General features: G+C 34.9%; 1 protein-coding gene across 1 annotated transcript in view; it reads left to right on the top strand.

Annotated features, from left to right (window-relative positions):
• The first annotated feature begins 1267 nt into the window (after window positions 1-1267).
• LOC133525772 (uncharacterized) overlaps window positions 1268-17086 on the top strand; it is a 333725-nt gene continuing 317906 nt past the window's right edge. The window contains exon 1 of the mRNA XM_061862154.1: window positions 1268-2660. The gene's annotated coding sequence lies outside the window, so the exon portion shown is untranslated. The remainder of the gene's footprint in view (window positions 2661-17086) is intronic.

Raw genomic sequence — 17086 nt, 5'->3', positions numbered from 1 at the left:
TTAATTTGAGCTATCGTTTTGTTTCGTCCTCTTGACCGCGGCGAGCTGTGATTGGTTCATTTCATTATAGTTGACTAAACCGTTTCGAAATGAATATTATATTTGAGTTGGGAGCCCATACATCAAAAGTACCGAATTGCAGTTTGGTATACGAAATCTTAATTTAACCATTACAGTCGACGAGTAGAAAAAATATTTTTTTCACCTTATGCTCATGTGAAGGTAGCGGAACGGCCGAATGAAAATATGCATTTTAGAATAGATAGACCCGCCGAGCTTCGAAACCGATTGCTTGTAGCGCTTCTACGAATTTCGTAGATCCCACCTGTCCGTAGCAGACGCTCGTATTTCGTAGCTTGGTGGATGGAAATCACTTCTACGTAGACGCAATAATTATCTTCGTAGCTTCAGTAAACGCGCTTTGTTCTGAATGTTCCGATACGAAAATTCAATGCCAGTATAATACAAGTTTAATGTTATTGAAATTATTATTACTGCGCACATACTTTTACGTTTTACGTGTGTACACACACATAAAACGTCACACGTACAAAGTGCACGTCGTTGTACTGACCTACCTTAAATTATTGATTAAATTAACGGCAAACGTTTTTATGCATGTAACTTGAGGATCGTTGTAATTGTTGGCCCTAGAGTACCAGCGGTACGGAGTATAATCGTTCAATTATTACTAAACATTTTCTTCATCATCCATACTATCTAAAATTCAACATATAAATTGAACTGTAAATTTAAACATTATATTAATTAATTAGGAACGTTAATAAATAGTTTTTATTTATTTATTGTTTTATTGGACCTTTATATCATAGTACATATCGGCCCTATCAAGTCCGCTTCTTATAGCTTCAGAAATTACGAAAATGACATCCAAATAAGTAAATATCTAAAAAAAAAACTATTTATTAAGTATAACTTCAGCTAATGTATACACCATTTGCGCCGTGTCCGATGTTGGGTTACTAAGAATGTGTATGAAGGCACTGATGTCATATGGCATTAGATTGGCTGAAGTTATAAGCACCTCCCTAAGGGTGCGATTTCTACTATACTCTACAAGAATATGATAGACATCTTCTACTGACCCACAAATGTCGCAGTTCGAATAAATAGTTTTTTATAAATACTTATTTGAAGATCAGACATACCTAGGTACTTACATTACTTATCAAATAGGTTTTTACGTTATATCACAAGTATAGTAGTTATGAAATTACATTTGAAATAATTAATACACTTATACTCAATTGGATACAAATATGAAAATAAAAAATAATAATATCATACTTATTCTGATATTTTTATCCAGTTGAGTCAACCAGCAATCTAAAAAAGAGTACAGTCCATTTAAAACTTCCTTTTTAAGGCACGTTGTAAAAAAAACCTCTGTCGTTATTTAATTGGCAATTTAAAGACTAATAACCACGGGTTTAAGAGTCACTAATGTCAGGAGATTAAACACATCTTCAGCTATCTCATATTTTCAGGCTCTATGGATGTTTCCTCTTATTAGCCGTGCCGTATTTCATTAAGCAGATAAACCTCGTTGACTGACGGGCTCGCAATATGGTAATTAACTCGCTAAACAAGCCAATTTAATATAAAATTATTTGCCACGGCGTCACGTCAACTATGCGTGATATTCATGAACTGAACAAATATAGAGACCGGAAAGGTATGCGAAACTTCGCCGGCGCTCCACAAGTGCGGGGCACGTCGGCCTTTTTCGAAGAACAATCGTTACAAAATATACATGGGTACCTGCATAAAAGAGCGAACAAAGAGAACAACTCTTGCTCAAACAACGTCATACATGCGTATGACCTTCATGTTCACTTATTACATTACTCATCTGAAAGAACATGAGTCGGCTAATGTAGCACGCAGCTAGTTGATGTATTACAGCTAGCCTGTTTCATTGTAAGCGGCGTATAGATAGGGACGAGCTCTGCTGGGGTCGGCCCGGGCTCACCTGTTCAGACCCGTAGGCGCGTCAGGCCACACAAACGCAGTGCACAGTGTCCGTACGCGGCGGTGACGCACACGCGCGCAGGTTCAACAATGAAGGCTGTACGCCGGGAAGGCACACAGGCGCAGTCGCCGGCGAGGGATGCCAGCTCGGGACATTGGCGGGCGAGCGTTCCCGCCGCGAGGTTGCGACGTTCCGCGCCGCTCGCTCTCGCAAACCACTTGTTGAATCTCTTCAAGACGTTCTTTTCTCGCATCACTCTAGTCGCGGTAGTCGCGCACTCGCGCCAACTACTACTTTTCTCTCATATAGTTTGTTTTAAATTTTAATGTGACCTTGGGCTGACGACTAGGTACGATACTTGTGATGTTTCTTAGCTCCTCTGCCTTCTCCGAGTCCTGCCTCCTCAATACGCTTGTTTTCGTCTTCCTGTCGGTGCGGTGTTGTTGTTGTTACGAACTATTGTTGCAGAATCGCCCTTTTAAAGTTTTCACCATTAAATTGTTGTAACTTTTGAAATATTTAAAACTGTTATCGAATACTCGTATCTGTGTTATCTGTTACCGTTACTACTTATAGATAAATGTATCCAATTCTTAAATAAATAATATTTGACGTCGCTGTAAAACAAAAAATTTATCGTTTCAATGTGAAGCGCTCCTGAATTCTGGTAAGTGGTCTATATATTATTTTAGTGTCGTTTGTTACGATTAATATTCGTTTTAATTTTTAATTAAGTATGTAATGTTTTATCTCTTTTAACTATTTACAACTTTCTTACATCATTTACTTCTTTTATTATTTACCTACTTTTTTGGTGTAACTTGATTTGTTTGAATATTTATAGCTATAAGATTGGTAACTTTATTCAAAATGAGTACACACACTATTTAAACAGAGTAATAATATTTTTTTTATTTACCCGCGTTGCATGTGATCAATAACAAGAAAATGTTATTTCTCAATTAATTTAGTCGTTAAATTAAACACTGCTTCAAACTAAATACTTTCCGACCCACATTCACTAGCCGCACGCAACCTACTTTACTGGCTTGTCACCAACTTTGTGCCGACGGGAAAAATGAGTATAAAGAAAGTTATAAAATACTGTATATTTCGACCTTCCTTTTTAGACACTTTAAAAATTAAGTACTAGGCATTATATAAAATGCTTATTTTTTAAAATGAGGGACTGTCCAAATATTTCATCTCAGGTACCGAAATGTCGTATTGTCAAAGTTCTAAACATGTGTCCAATAAAATAATAGTCAAAACTAAGTGTCGTAAAAGACGCAAGAAAATCAAATTAAATGAGGGAGGCGTGAACAGTCCGATATAGTCAAGAGGCGTGCCGCTTTTAACTTCTAAATATATCTTGGAAACAATGGACAACTATATTGTCATCTAAGAAAATTGGGGTCCAAACATAGCTCAGATATCAGAATGCTTTACGTTATGTGAATTCAAAGTCGAGGTATTTTTATAAGAGCTTATTAACACGTTCAGTGCCAGCCTGAGGTACGCGCTACGAGCGTAGCTGACGTATTGTAGCGAAAAGCGCTGAATGTGTTACATGACTATTTCGTGACGAATGTCCATATTGTATTTGAGTGTGGACACTGTAAAATACGAATGTCATCCTTTGCACTCATTCAAGTTGAGAAATACTATGGGAGGCCATTTTTACAAGCTTTAATTTAACTTGCGCCTACATATGTACCTATGCATGTTTTTACGGGCCAAATCTTGCAAGGTAAATTTGACTCGTTTCCCGACTTCCAATGAAGCTGAAAATTTGCATACATATGTAAGTCACCCGGCTTAATTTTTTTGCAATTACAATGCAATATTATGATACCATCGAGCTGATCTGATAATGGAGACAGGGGTGGCCATAGGAACTGTGTGATAAAACAACACAACCTAGTTGTGTCTGGGGTTTTTAGAATTGACTCGATAAGCACTAGTTGCCTGTGAAAAGAAAAGCACAGTCAGTGATAAAAGCTACGTACCAAAAATTATTGCTCAAAACTTATTTACAAAAAAATTTGATGACTACATGAAGAAGATGATGATTTTGATGACTATATTTTTATATAACAGCAGCAGTATTTTGTAAAAGTGCTGTTTTTCTTAAGGGAATGATTTGTCACCAGTAAAGATTGCAAATGGCGTATAAATTTACCGTTTAAATCCCTTTTTTTTAAGTCACCACGTACGGTAGGTATAATGTTTAGAGTTGACACATTTGAACCTTAGCGAAATTCTAAATGCATAGGTATATGTAAATTTAACGTGGTTAATTTATTTTTAATTGCTCGTCAAAACATATAGTGGACACGTAAAAGTAATGTCAATAATTACCTCTCACAAGAAACTCGACAAGACAAAAATTCACATAATTTTTATAAAGACATTGTATGCGTTGGTCGTCAAAAAACGCGAATTCAAACCTAATAATAAATAAGTAGAAAAATCTATTCTGAACAAAAATACAAAAAAAAAACTAACAATTTACACGGACGAGAAGTTAAAGGATCTCTTTCAATAAATTTGTTTAAGTATATACAATGGTAGAGGACTAGGCCAACTTTTGCATAGTTTGAATGACTTATTGTTAAGTACACCACTATCTCTAATACCATAGTAAATATGCAGCCAAAGTATTTTCAACATGCGTAACATAACCTCTTTTGAAATCATTATTGGTTTACCTCCTTTTGGTGTTCAGTCGGTGGAAACCGACGGCAAACTCGAGCCACTTTGCTCCGTTCCTTCGCCGCGAAACTTCGTCACATGACGCGGATTGATGGGCTTTGCTGAAATTAAGTACTTGGATACATTTTTTAAATTCATTACTTGATTGTCGTAACCTGTTTTGTACAACATCAAGGTTTTGATAATAAAAAGAGAAATTACTAGATATCTAAATCTATAAACGGAAATAGATTTCATCACTTTTTCTTTAATATATGACATAGGTATTTCAGTTTATAATTTATACCGGGTGTTTCCTGTAACAGGAGAAATAAATTAAACTGTAGGCTGTAATCCTCAACCTGACCAACATTTGTTCAACAACTTTGAAAAATAACTTATGTTTTGAATTTTATAACACATTGAAGATAATTCTAAGACGCAATGTATTGCGAATTTTGTTATGTTTAAAGCGTGACAAGCAACGTCAAACACACTGATGTCAAATATAAAGATTTCATATTTTTTTAAAGTTGTTAATGAAAAGTTATATCGTTTTAGGAGTACAATATATTATGTTTAATTATTTGCTCGAATTACAGAAAACACCTGGTATATAGTTGTGTGACAACTTAAAAAACACAAATCATGATGTTTGATTTAAAAATATATTTGTTCCCAAAAGCTGTATCTAAATCTATTTATATTAAGTTTATAAAGTTAAAAATACTCGTTACTCGATTGCAGTGCCGTGTTTTGTTTACAATAAGAAGTTTTTTAGGGCTGTTGTCTGTTGATACGTTGGCTGAATGTAGTCCTGTCTGACCATATTCTGAGAGGATACCTATGTAGGTAATACAGAACAACTTTTACTATATATATGGGGCGACAACGCCACTGAAACTATGTCAGAGGTTGGTTTAATTGATACAATCCTCAACTTTTTAGAAAACTATTGAGAAATTAAAAACAATAGTTTTTTTGTGTTTGTATAGGGTCGGCAACGCGCATGTAACACTTCTGGAGTTGCAGGCGTCCATAGGCTACGGTGACTGCTTACCATCAGACGGGCCGTATGCTTGTTTGCCACCGACGTGGTATTAAAAAAAAGGTATATTCTATCAAAGACTGTAATACATGAATACTTTACCATAGAATTAGTACATATATTGATGCCGTTTACTTATGTTTAGTTTACCCATGGTACGCATGTGTCGGATCGATAAGTTTACCGTCTGATGCAGATCATTGAACGCACCTCCAATCACTTTAGAAGACTGCATATGTTCCGACTGGAGAGTACCTCTACTCTATGCAAAGTCTTTTGAAAGGGTAATATGGAACACGAGCACCCTATTTTATAAAGCTCCTACAGTTTTGCAAGTCAAAATCCATGGATGCTATTGAAACGCGCTGGACCATTGACGAGAAGTTCCCCGACATAATAATAACAGCGCCATCTAGTGTGCTAACCAAGAACCATAAGAGTTGGTGTGTCACAATTTTGATACGACCTTGAAGATCGCTCATGCTGATTGGTGCATGCGAATGGAGTGAAAGTCGTTCGTGAGATGCGCGCCAATCACAAAGACGAATCGTCAAGGTCATTCGTTTGGTAATTCCGATGCTACAGACAGACACACACATGTTAAACTTAAAATACCTCTCTTATTGAGAGTGTCTGATTGCAATCACATTGAGATGTACGCAAATGATGCCTCCTAATAGCATATACTTTCAAATTTACTAACGTAATATAAACTTACTCAATGAATATCAAGCTTTCCTATTCACTTGTGTATCATACTTATATAGAAACAAAGGAATCTACATAATATTATGTAAATGGGTATGGATTTCATATCGATACAGCCTATCCGGCCTGTTATAGAATGCCAGACATAATTTAATAACATGAGCATTCTGTTCGAAAGAATTTTCTGCTTTATCTCAAACCAGCATAAAGGTTATGTATGTCAAAGATAGAATTTGAAATAAGTACCTAAAGAATTTCTTTGGTGTGCAATGTGAAAAGCTCCAAACGTTTTTTTTAGATCTAGAACTCATACTCGTACCTAGAAAAACGGGCTTTTGTTTACTTTAATACTAAGTGCCCATTTGAAATTATTTAACAAGATAACACAATAATTAATGAGTAACAGGAGGGATCATTTGATGAAATTATTTGAAGAATTACGAGTTACATAGTAATATTAAATTTAAATCTTCTAATTACACCTGCACACAGGACAGTACTAGAGAGTGTAAGGCCCTTATCTCACGAAGCTACTTTCAAGCGGTTTGTGTTTCGTACGCGTATCCAACGCGTCGCTTGTGAGTTACCGCCATACATATTCACTTCGTTTAGCACACGATGAGACGAGTCGACGACGCGTTTGATATCAGTCGCACGATATTTTCTTGCTGGTCGCATGCTACTCGAGTTGTATACGCGTTGCATTACAAAATGGCGACGGAACAAACTTTTAATATTAATTTTGTTTATGAGGTGGAAAATTATCCATATTTATATAATTATAAGCTGCCAGAATATCTGACAAAAGATGTAACAGAAAAGGCGTGGACTGAGATTGAAAAAAAAATCAATTTGATAGTAATAATTATTTTTTTGGGATATTACTTGCACACCAAAAAATCTGACATTGCACAGAAGGATAATGTACTCGAACACCAGAATGTTGTTTTGCTGGCGAATTATCTTTTTTTCGCTGTGCAATTCGATTTTTAGGTTAAGTTAGGTTAGGTTATAAAAAATACAGGGGTCGGTAAACCGCAGCTCGCATGCGGCTCTCCTGAGGTACGACAACGGCTTGGCTCTTTAACTTATATGAAAAAATTACACTTAAGAGTTCTTAGACCACTGAAAACAATATTTACCGCTATTTGAGACTTAAAACTGGTGATTTCTACTTCGACTGGCTCTTCATTCCAAAAGTTTATCGACTCTTGCTTTATAATTATAACATAGGTGGCAAAATTACAATATTTTACCAACAGATTTTGTACAAACAGCGAGCTGCAAAAGTCAGGTCGCTGTACATTATAATAATTAATATCAGTATTTAAACATGTTACATGAATGAACAATGTGAAAAGTCAGAATAAGGAAGCAGGCAAAAGGCTCACAAACATTAATTGTTAATTTAAAACAATTCCAATTCGTGCGCCATTTTATTTATTGAAGCGTCCTCGTGAACCGAACTCAGCCGCACTCTTTGGAAACCAGTGCCTGAATCGATTAAAAAAGGTCCCAAGGGGGCTGAACAAAAAATTTGGCAATCTGAAGGAGAGGGGCGCGTCGATTGCGTCCCATTGATTGGTCAATTCAAGTAGATTTACGTTCGCCGGGCGTTTTCGGGATACCCGCTAATTACAAAAATGGAATTTATGTTACTATGAATTTATTTCATACTAATTGGTTATATTTGGCAAGTAACTAGAAAAGCCTGGCTTTCTGATTCCGATTTCTAGTAGGTATATTCATTTATTTGTATTAATCATACATTGTAGTTCTGTTCTGTACCCCTAGTGTAAATAAATTCGATTTGCGTTTGCGTTAAGTCTCATTTTGTATAGGATTTTGAGTTTCCAAAACGTCCCGCTTGGCGCGCTCTTTCTAAATCCAATACAAATTTAGACTAAACGCAAACGCGTACGTCACGTTTCGAAATCAAATTTATTTACACTAGGGATACTGATTTCAGTTTTGAATGATTCACGATTAGTTTCACTAACAAAAAAAACAATATAAAAGGTAAACACGGTTTATATCCCGGTCGATTTAAGTCGACTGTTCTGATTTTTTTTCTGGCTAATTGTAGTCTCCATGCTATGAACTTGTATGATCTATTATCATGATTGCTCAATGTCCAAGTTTATTTTCACTGATAAAATAAAAGGGTCTGCAAAGTATATCAAGTTTTGAAGTTTAGACACAAGATATTTCATCGATGATTGCTTCAAGTAAAATTTTAGTTTTACCCAAAGTTACTATTACCTTTGTAAAGTCAATCGTTAATTAAGAGCTACGTTTCGAGACTTTCATAGCTCGTAGTATTCTAGAGTTTCAGTAGAAACTGTCCGAAAACCCCTAAACAATGTTTGAACAGCTTGTCTAACTTTTTGTTTAACGCAAAATATAGTTTCGTTAGCGTTGACGTTCAGTCATTAAAATAAGTCTAAGTAGTTCTTTGGGAGTCCAAGTAAATATTATTGTTTTATACATTATTACGAGTTAGTTTTTTAGTTTCTAGTAAAATGCTTTTTCAGTTCCAACTTGCAGGTTTTCAACAACCGAGTGTTGGCATCTTTTCTCACAGTTTTGTCGTGCAAATGTTATGTTTAGTTCATTACGTACTAACCACGGGTAAAATAACATTCTTTACAAATTTGGACATCTATTCAACCAACAGGATTGAGCTCGTGCCAGCTAATAGTTTGATTCAGGTTAGGTATTAAAGTTACAATAGCTTTCACGGAGGCGGATACAAAGTGGTCATGTAAGACCCTTCACGTAAGCCGATCACTCTTGATTGATGCGATAAACAATGAAGACAATCAATTTGTAACGGATGATCGTTATGATGTGGCAGTTGGGGTATTATTTGCGCGGTGCGCTAGGTATTACGACGTCGGACGTATGATTTATCGTTAGGCTGGATTGGAGACCTAAAGTATATACTTCCTTATGCTCGGGCACATTAAATTAGAAATGTTATGATAATGGCTTACATATTGTTCCGATCATTAAGACGAAAGTGGAGGACCCACTTTTCATTTTCATACAAACGTAGTCGTCATTTTCCTCTCTGGATATATCGATAGATAGATTATATAGATAGATTATTTGGCACACCTCAGGAAAAAGATACAAGAAAAGAAAATATACAATTGATTAAATGTAGAGGCAGACAACAGGCGGTCTCTGGATATTCATATTATTGAAAATATTTTTACACAATTTAAGGTGTATCAACCAAAGCTATGCGTTTGATTTATTTTCGAATTTTTAATTATTATAAGAGCTAGGAGCATTTAAAAATTTGTATAAAATCTGTTTTTGCTCCTCATTTTTACAATAATCACAAGATCGAAAAAAGTCAAATAAAGGGGCATAGCTATGGTTAATATACATCTAATTATATGCAAAATAATTTTCCAAAATGTTAATATCCAGAGTGGAAAATGGGGACTATGTTTGTATGGAGAAGCGGCCGTCCCCTTTCGTCTTAACGAGATGTTATAGAAACAATATATCCATCTCAGTGTAGAATTTACACATTTACGGCTCATCTTATTACCAAACGAAATATAGGCTCTAATTGTTGATAAAATAAGTCCATTCAGTCACTCTGTGGCAAAGTAAGTTGTTGCAGTTAAACCAATGTTCAACAAACTTGGCTAATTGTCGAAATCTACAATGCATAATCGAATAGTAAACATTTAACTAATTTAATGTACGGTTTAACTCACCGGTATTTTAAGTCACTAGCGCGCACAACATCGCGAACCAGTGCTTAGCACTGTCAATTCTTGGAAATGAGAACTAGGAGGGCTTTCCGAAACAGCGCAGCGTGCAAGTGACTAAAATTACTTGAAGTAAACGGCCAGACACAGATAATTCTATTTATTCTGTTCCCAAAATTTCTTTGCGATTGCTTAAGGTTTAGAGGAGGAAAATGCCGAGAACGAAACCTCGATTTCTGAGATTTTTACTCAGGATTTTTCCCCTGAGCTGCAGTTGTCCTGATCACTAGAAATGCAACGAATAGTGGTTTGACCGAATGCCGAATATTGAATATCTGGCGGAGCCATAGGCCGAATAGCCGAATATTTCACTTTATTTTAAATAAAGTAAATTCGAACGCGCGCATGCAAGTCGGCATTATTTGATAGAAATTGCGCTTATTCTGCACGCAGTGCGTATTGAACTGCGGACATTTCGGTGGGTTAGTTTTCGTCTTGTGTGTGAAAGATTTAATTTTGTATTATCATGTTTTTGTACTATCTATGAATAAAAAGGTAGGCTGAAAGATTATACTGATCTTAATAATTGATTACTTGTGTTTTACGTAATATTCGGTATTCGGCCGAATACTGTGTCACTATTCGGTATTCGGCCGAATAGTGAAATTGTGGCCGAATACCGAATAGTGGCCGAATATTCATTGCATCTCTAAGTACTTATCACATTAATTTTAAGAGCCGCCCCCCGTCAGCGCGACGGAGATATTTACCTAAAATTCTTAAATCTGAGAAGGAGCTCAGCTGGTATTTCCTCTTAACAAAACAAACGTCACTAACAAAGATTACTATTTCGGAGCTCTGGAAGAAGCTTGAGACAATATCGACCCGAAACACCTAAAATAATTGGTCGAAAGCGTACCTCGTAGATTAGCAGCAGTCTTACCAGTGTTGATCACAAAAGGAGGCCACACAAAATATTAGTCTAAGTTAAATTTGAGATTGTACTCTCTTTGTTCAGAACAAAATGAAGTGCTATCAATAATTCCATTTGTAAATAAATAATTTTGATGAATACTGAAATTTTATTATGTTTTGTATGAATGATAAGCCATCTGTACTACTTGTACAGATAGAAACTTTCGTTTTCGTGAAAGTCTGATTCTTTTTGTTCAGGTCTCTAACAGTACTTCTTGAAATTTGCTACAAATTCACCTAACAAATGATATACGTGGCATTTAACGTTTTTTTGTAATTTAGGATTAGAAAATGGAAAATATGTCATTTTTATTTCTCAATAGATTTGGTTTCCTATACAGAACAACATAAAGTGGTAGATAGAATAAAACTGTAAGGGTCGAAGTGATAAGTAATAAAATTGTTTCAAGATTAACTTTGCACTTAATATAAACTCGCTCGACACTTGATGCAGACAAAACTTTTCTCTTTAATCCTAAATAATTTGCGAATGCTTCCCTAAATTAAAATATTGTGTCATGAATAAATGTTTTAATATACGTTGTACTTGATGTCCTTTAAGAAAATGAAGAAAGCATAAAAAACAAAACTCCAAAAAAAGAATTTAACAATATAAACTTATTTAGATCTCAAGCTCAAGGAATTTACTACCCAAGAAGCACACTATCCATCTCTTTATTCAATCAGCACAATCAATGAGCCTTATAAGATTTTATCATCTATCTATCCTGATCGTAGCCGGTACTTTCTGACAAGTTTATGAGTTGAGAGTGACACGATATACAATACTCGTAAAAGTCATCAAGCAAGGATCATATCCCACAGATATCAGTTTGATGGTACCCAATTGTTGTGCTATCGTCTGGATTATAAAATGAGTTTTGTTGAAATATTCGACCCATGGGTATGGAATGCTTTATAACTTTCTAGTACTAAGGGTCACAGAGGTAGGTATTCTGCGGAAGAACATACACACTAACATTGTAAAACTATATGTGTGAACAATTGAACAGTCTTAACACGGAACCCTGAAAAAGTTATAAAGGACATTCGACCCTCCATTACCGTCTAACAATGTTTCATTAACGCCTGCTATACAGGTATTGTTATGTTAACAGTCATTCAATAGGTACCCATTAAACGAATTTGGACACAACAGGGGCTGACGAAAAACGTTATTGTTTATAATTATTAGATAATTAATAAAGTGGTTTATACATTGAATGTATTAGTCTATATTTATTACTGTTAAATATATAATTAAATTAAAATATTGCTCTTAATAGAAATTGCCTTATTCATTTTTACAATTATTTTCTTTGAAGTAGAAATATAACAAAGCTACAGTTTTAATAACACTTTATCTTCACTGTATATTTAAATGAAGATTCTTTCATTATCAGTGCCCAAAGTCAGCAATGCAATCAATCCTTATTGTCTAAAAACTTAAGAAAATTTTATTTACTTTCTGTTTGTATAATCCAGACAGATTTTACTATTCAGTTTCATGTTGCACAGGATTCTTTTTTACGTTACTTGTAGTTAAACACTGATTTAAACTTTCAGGATTTTTACGAGTACATATAATAAGCATACGCAATTAAGTCCCGTTTTCGTTATTAATAACTTGTAGTTATAGTTAAAATAAAAAAAATGAACAATTTCGATTTTATTTACCGTTCTACAATAAAAGTGGCGTATATTCACGAGTACGTGATGAAACACCTATGCCTATCAATAGAAATATACCCTGCACGTCTATATATCCTGCATTCATGACAGCAATTGCCAATAGAACCCTAATGATACAAATTAAAGTGACATTACTATTGACAGGAACACGGACGGGATCTCACGGCTATACACACCTATGGTAAATGGAACCGTTCATCCTAGTCATTATAGTGCAATTTATAGTGTAGCAGTAGATGCAGTTTCTGCTTGCTACCATAAATGAAATCTAATGTAAAGGTGAAATTCACTGAGCATCTCATCAAGGTCCACCCGTTTCCCGCTGTTGCAATGCTACAGAATTGACACTATCCACAATGCTGCTGCAGTCGCAGCTAATGTAAACTAAATATATAATCATTCTCAGCCTCAAATTTGTCAGTGTGGAACCAAAATATTTATTGCTTCAATATTGAACAAATGAATACGAATTACGATGGAAACTCCCGGGACCAGCAACGCACTTGACATTATTGATTTAATTACCGTGTCCCAGTTTCCCAAGAATATTTTTATACAAATATATTCTGCCGGTTGCCAGAATAATTAATCTTAATTCAGGAAAAATATTGTTGTGTTTCCAGTAGAAAGAGGTCTTCACTTTGGAGGCCATTAAACTAAAGTGAATCATTAATACCAATTAGGGGTTAGCGATCGAGCTATGCATGGTTTATGTATTTGGCCCAGTCACTGGGCTATTGATAGTGTGAGCTAGGTTAATAACTGGTATAATTAATAATGCTGACCATATTGTTAACCTCGCGTGGCAAATGTTGTTGTAATTAAGTAATGATTAAGTTATCACCCTATGGTATTTCCTATGCAAAGATTTCTTCATTTAGAATTACCTAATGATTCGTCACATACAACATTTATCTGTTTTATAATTAAAACACGCATACGTATGTACTTTTTATAGATTTAGCCTGTTTGTAGTCCTTCAAAAATCAAAGAATATGTTGCAGGAATATATGTATTACGTGAAGTATTTAATAACTAATTAAAAACACTCTTTAAAGCGGACGTATACACATCTTTTAAATACCTTGCTTCACTACTTCAGGCACTGATACCGTTGAATATTTATGTAGGTGTTAGAGTGCATATTTCACACAAGTTTTAAAATTACTTGATACATCATTACCTATGTCGTGTCAGATATAGCTATTGCATCGGTGAGATTGAGACACTACAAAAAGTCAGTAATTTGAAATGTTTTCAGCTAGGTACAGTCAAGGTATTAAATATCGACGCGGAATAATTGCCACAAATATGTATACATGACCTTATTGCCCATAAATTAAGGTAGTTTGTACGTACATATTTTTGGCACTTTGTTCATTTAATACCTTGACTGTACTCGTATGAAAAGCGTCTAGAAAGTACGATTCTCATCCTTTCACTTTCATAGAAAAGTCATAAGTCGCAGTAAATACAGGATTCATAAATAAATACTAGTCTCAAGAATACAACAACAAGAACTAAGTAAGCGAAGATAACTTAAGTGAATGATCGTTTTTGCTCCATAATGACAGATATTTTAATGAAGAAGAAGTTCTAGTAATTGTGTTTTATTTAGGATGCGAGAAAGCTACGTAAAGGTTTTCCATGTAAGTGATTTTCAAGTAATGCTTTGTGAAAGAACGTACTAACAGCAACTCTTAAATATCCATCTGGTGGACTTTATGCATTAGCAATATGTTCAGGTTTGCAAGTTGTCGGTTCACTGCGTGGAAGAAGATACGTTGGATGAAGTGATATAGGTATTAGGTAGTTCTCCTTCAATCGCTTTCGATGACGGCGACCCTATGTAATTATTGACGTTGCCTATCGAGAAGCCTAATATGGCTGGCTACGCCGATCTTGCTCCTGAATTATTCTATTGTACGTGTGACGATAAAATTGGCCAGCCGCGTTGAACGTGTACACATAGAAGGGCGTAGGTCACTTTTTTTAAAAACTAAATGTGGATTAAGTGATTAGTAACAAAGTGAAGCGCTGGTGGCCTAGCGGTAAGAACGTGCGACTTGCAATCCGGAGGTCGCGGGTTCAAACCCCGGCTCGTACCAATGATTTTATCGTAACTTATGTATGAAATATAATTTGATATTTACCAGTCGCTTTTCGGTGAAGGAAAACATCGTGAGGAAACCGGACTAATCCCAACAAGGCCTAGTTGACCCTCTGGGTTGGAAGGTCAGATTGTAGTCGTTTTCGTAAAAACTAGTGCCTACGCTAAATCTTGGGATTAGTTGTCAACCGGACCCCAGGCTCCCATGCGCCGTGGCAAAGTGCCGGCACAACGCGAGGAAGAAGAAGTGATTAGTAACATATTTTATAACTAAGTAGTAAATTAACCCTTATCTTGGCATTGTAACACCCATGATACATGGAACATTAAAAAATCTAGCAGGTTCACTTTATTACCTAACCAAATAATTCTGCTATAAATATTTTGAGCTACCCTCCTTTATTATAGCAAAAAGTAATGCATACAAGACACAAGTTTCATTGCAAAATTAATTACTTAGTAATAATCAACAAGAACGCAGAAAAGTACATTTCAAAGGGATTGTATTACATTTAATATTATTTAATTCATATTAAATGTAATACAATCCCTTTGAAATGTACTTTTCTGAGTTCTTGTTAATTATTACTAATTAATTTCATTGCCAAGTTGTCGTCAAAATAGGATTACAATTTTAAATAGGGTTACAGAAGATGTTTCAAATATGTCATATTAGTTACCTTGGTAAAGGTCGAGCTTTCGCGTATACCGGGGTGGTATACGTGAAAGCTCGACCTTTACCTACAGATATGTAGTATTATTCAGAGTACTTTTTATAGCAAAGTATTTGTATTTTAAAAAAGTATTTTGAAAATACCTATTTTGTATTTAGTATTTTAAATACAAATTCAAAACCTATTTTGTATTTAGTATTTTAAATACAAATTCAAAACCTATTTTGCATTTGAAATAGTATATCAAGGAAGTATTTGTATTTAAATACTGTTTATAAACTATTTTTCACATCTCTGCAAAAATGATACATATGGTTTTCCGAAACTGGAAAACTTTGGATTTTTTCCTTACATTTTAATAGTCTACTATACCTACTGAACAGGTGACAATTTTTTTTATGTAAGTTTGTTAGGCCTTGCCAAGATAAGGATTGAACGGACACAAGTAACTGTCAAGAAAACATTTATTGTTAGGGACACAGTAATCGATATGGACAAAGTGCCAAAAATATGTACACACTACCTTAATGTATAGAAGCGTGTATACATATTTTTGGCACTTTGTCCGTGCTGTTATTAATACCTTGACTGTACCTATATGTTTCATACAAGCATCTACTCTCATTAATCTCACTATACAAATATATTTCACACACAAATAATCGCAATGAACGATCTAAAATATTTTTTAGGATAAATTCTCAGACAGAATTCAATTAAAGCGTTTTGGAATTACGAAAGTATTTTATTTCATTAAGTTGAAGTGAAGTACATATTATGCTTCACACCACCTACTCATAATATTTATTATTTTTATTTAATAAATTTAATGGTATATCTAGATACCCTTATTCATTTGTTAGTTCAACATTGAAAACCAGGAATATTTTTTTTATTTGGTTGTCTCAGTTTATAGACTGGATAGACCTCAAAAGACCTAAATGTTTTACCTACATGCCTACATGGTTTTAATCAAACTAATGTATTGGTGCGACCGAGGAGGCGTAGATTTATTTCTCGTGGGTTGTGGGTATCATATTACTAAACTTGACTCAAAACGTATCTATCTATGACGAATTTATTCTAGGTTGACGTTTCAGCTTAATAAAATATACTTGATCATGAAAACGTTATTCAGATTATGTTACCCATTCAACCCAAGCAAATTTTCCCCAACCTTGCATACGAACCGACCCTTCTATTGTTACATACTATAATAAGTTGTGCAGAAGAGGTCGTAATAACGTCCTACATTTGTTCCACGCCCTGTGACCACATTAGGCCGAGACACGAACGGACACATAATGCCTATAGGTATCTTAGATATAGATATAGTAGTAAACGTGTAGGAATCATAAGACTTGCATCCATACTTTACGAGTGTATTTCGGCGTTTAATTTTCACTAAAGTATATACGACACCTACTAAGTATTATTATTATTAAATCATTTATTTCAGCC

Source organism: Cydia pomonella, chromosome 15 (assembly GCF_033807575.1).
Source record: "Cydia pomonella isolate Wapato2018A chromosome 15, ilCydPomo1, whole genome shotgun sequence".
Lineage (NCBI taxonomy): Eukaryota > Metazoa > Arthropoda > Insecta > Lepidoptera > Tortricidae > Cydia > Cydia pomonella.
This window is presented reverse-complemented; position numbering and strand designations above follow the sequence as displayed.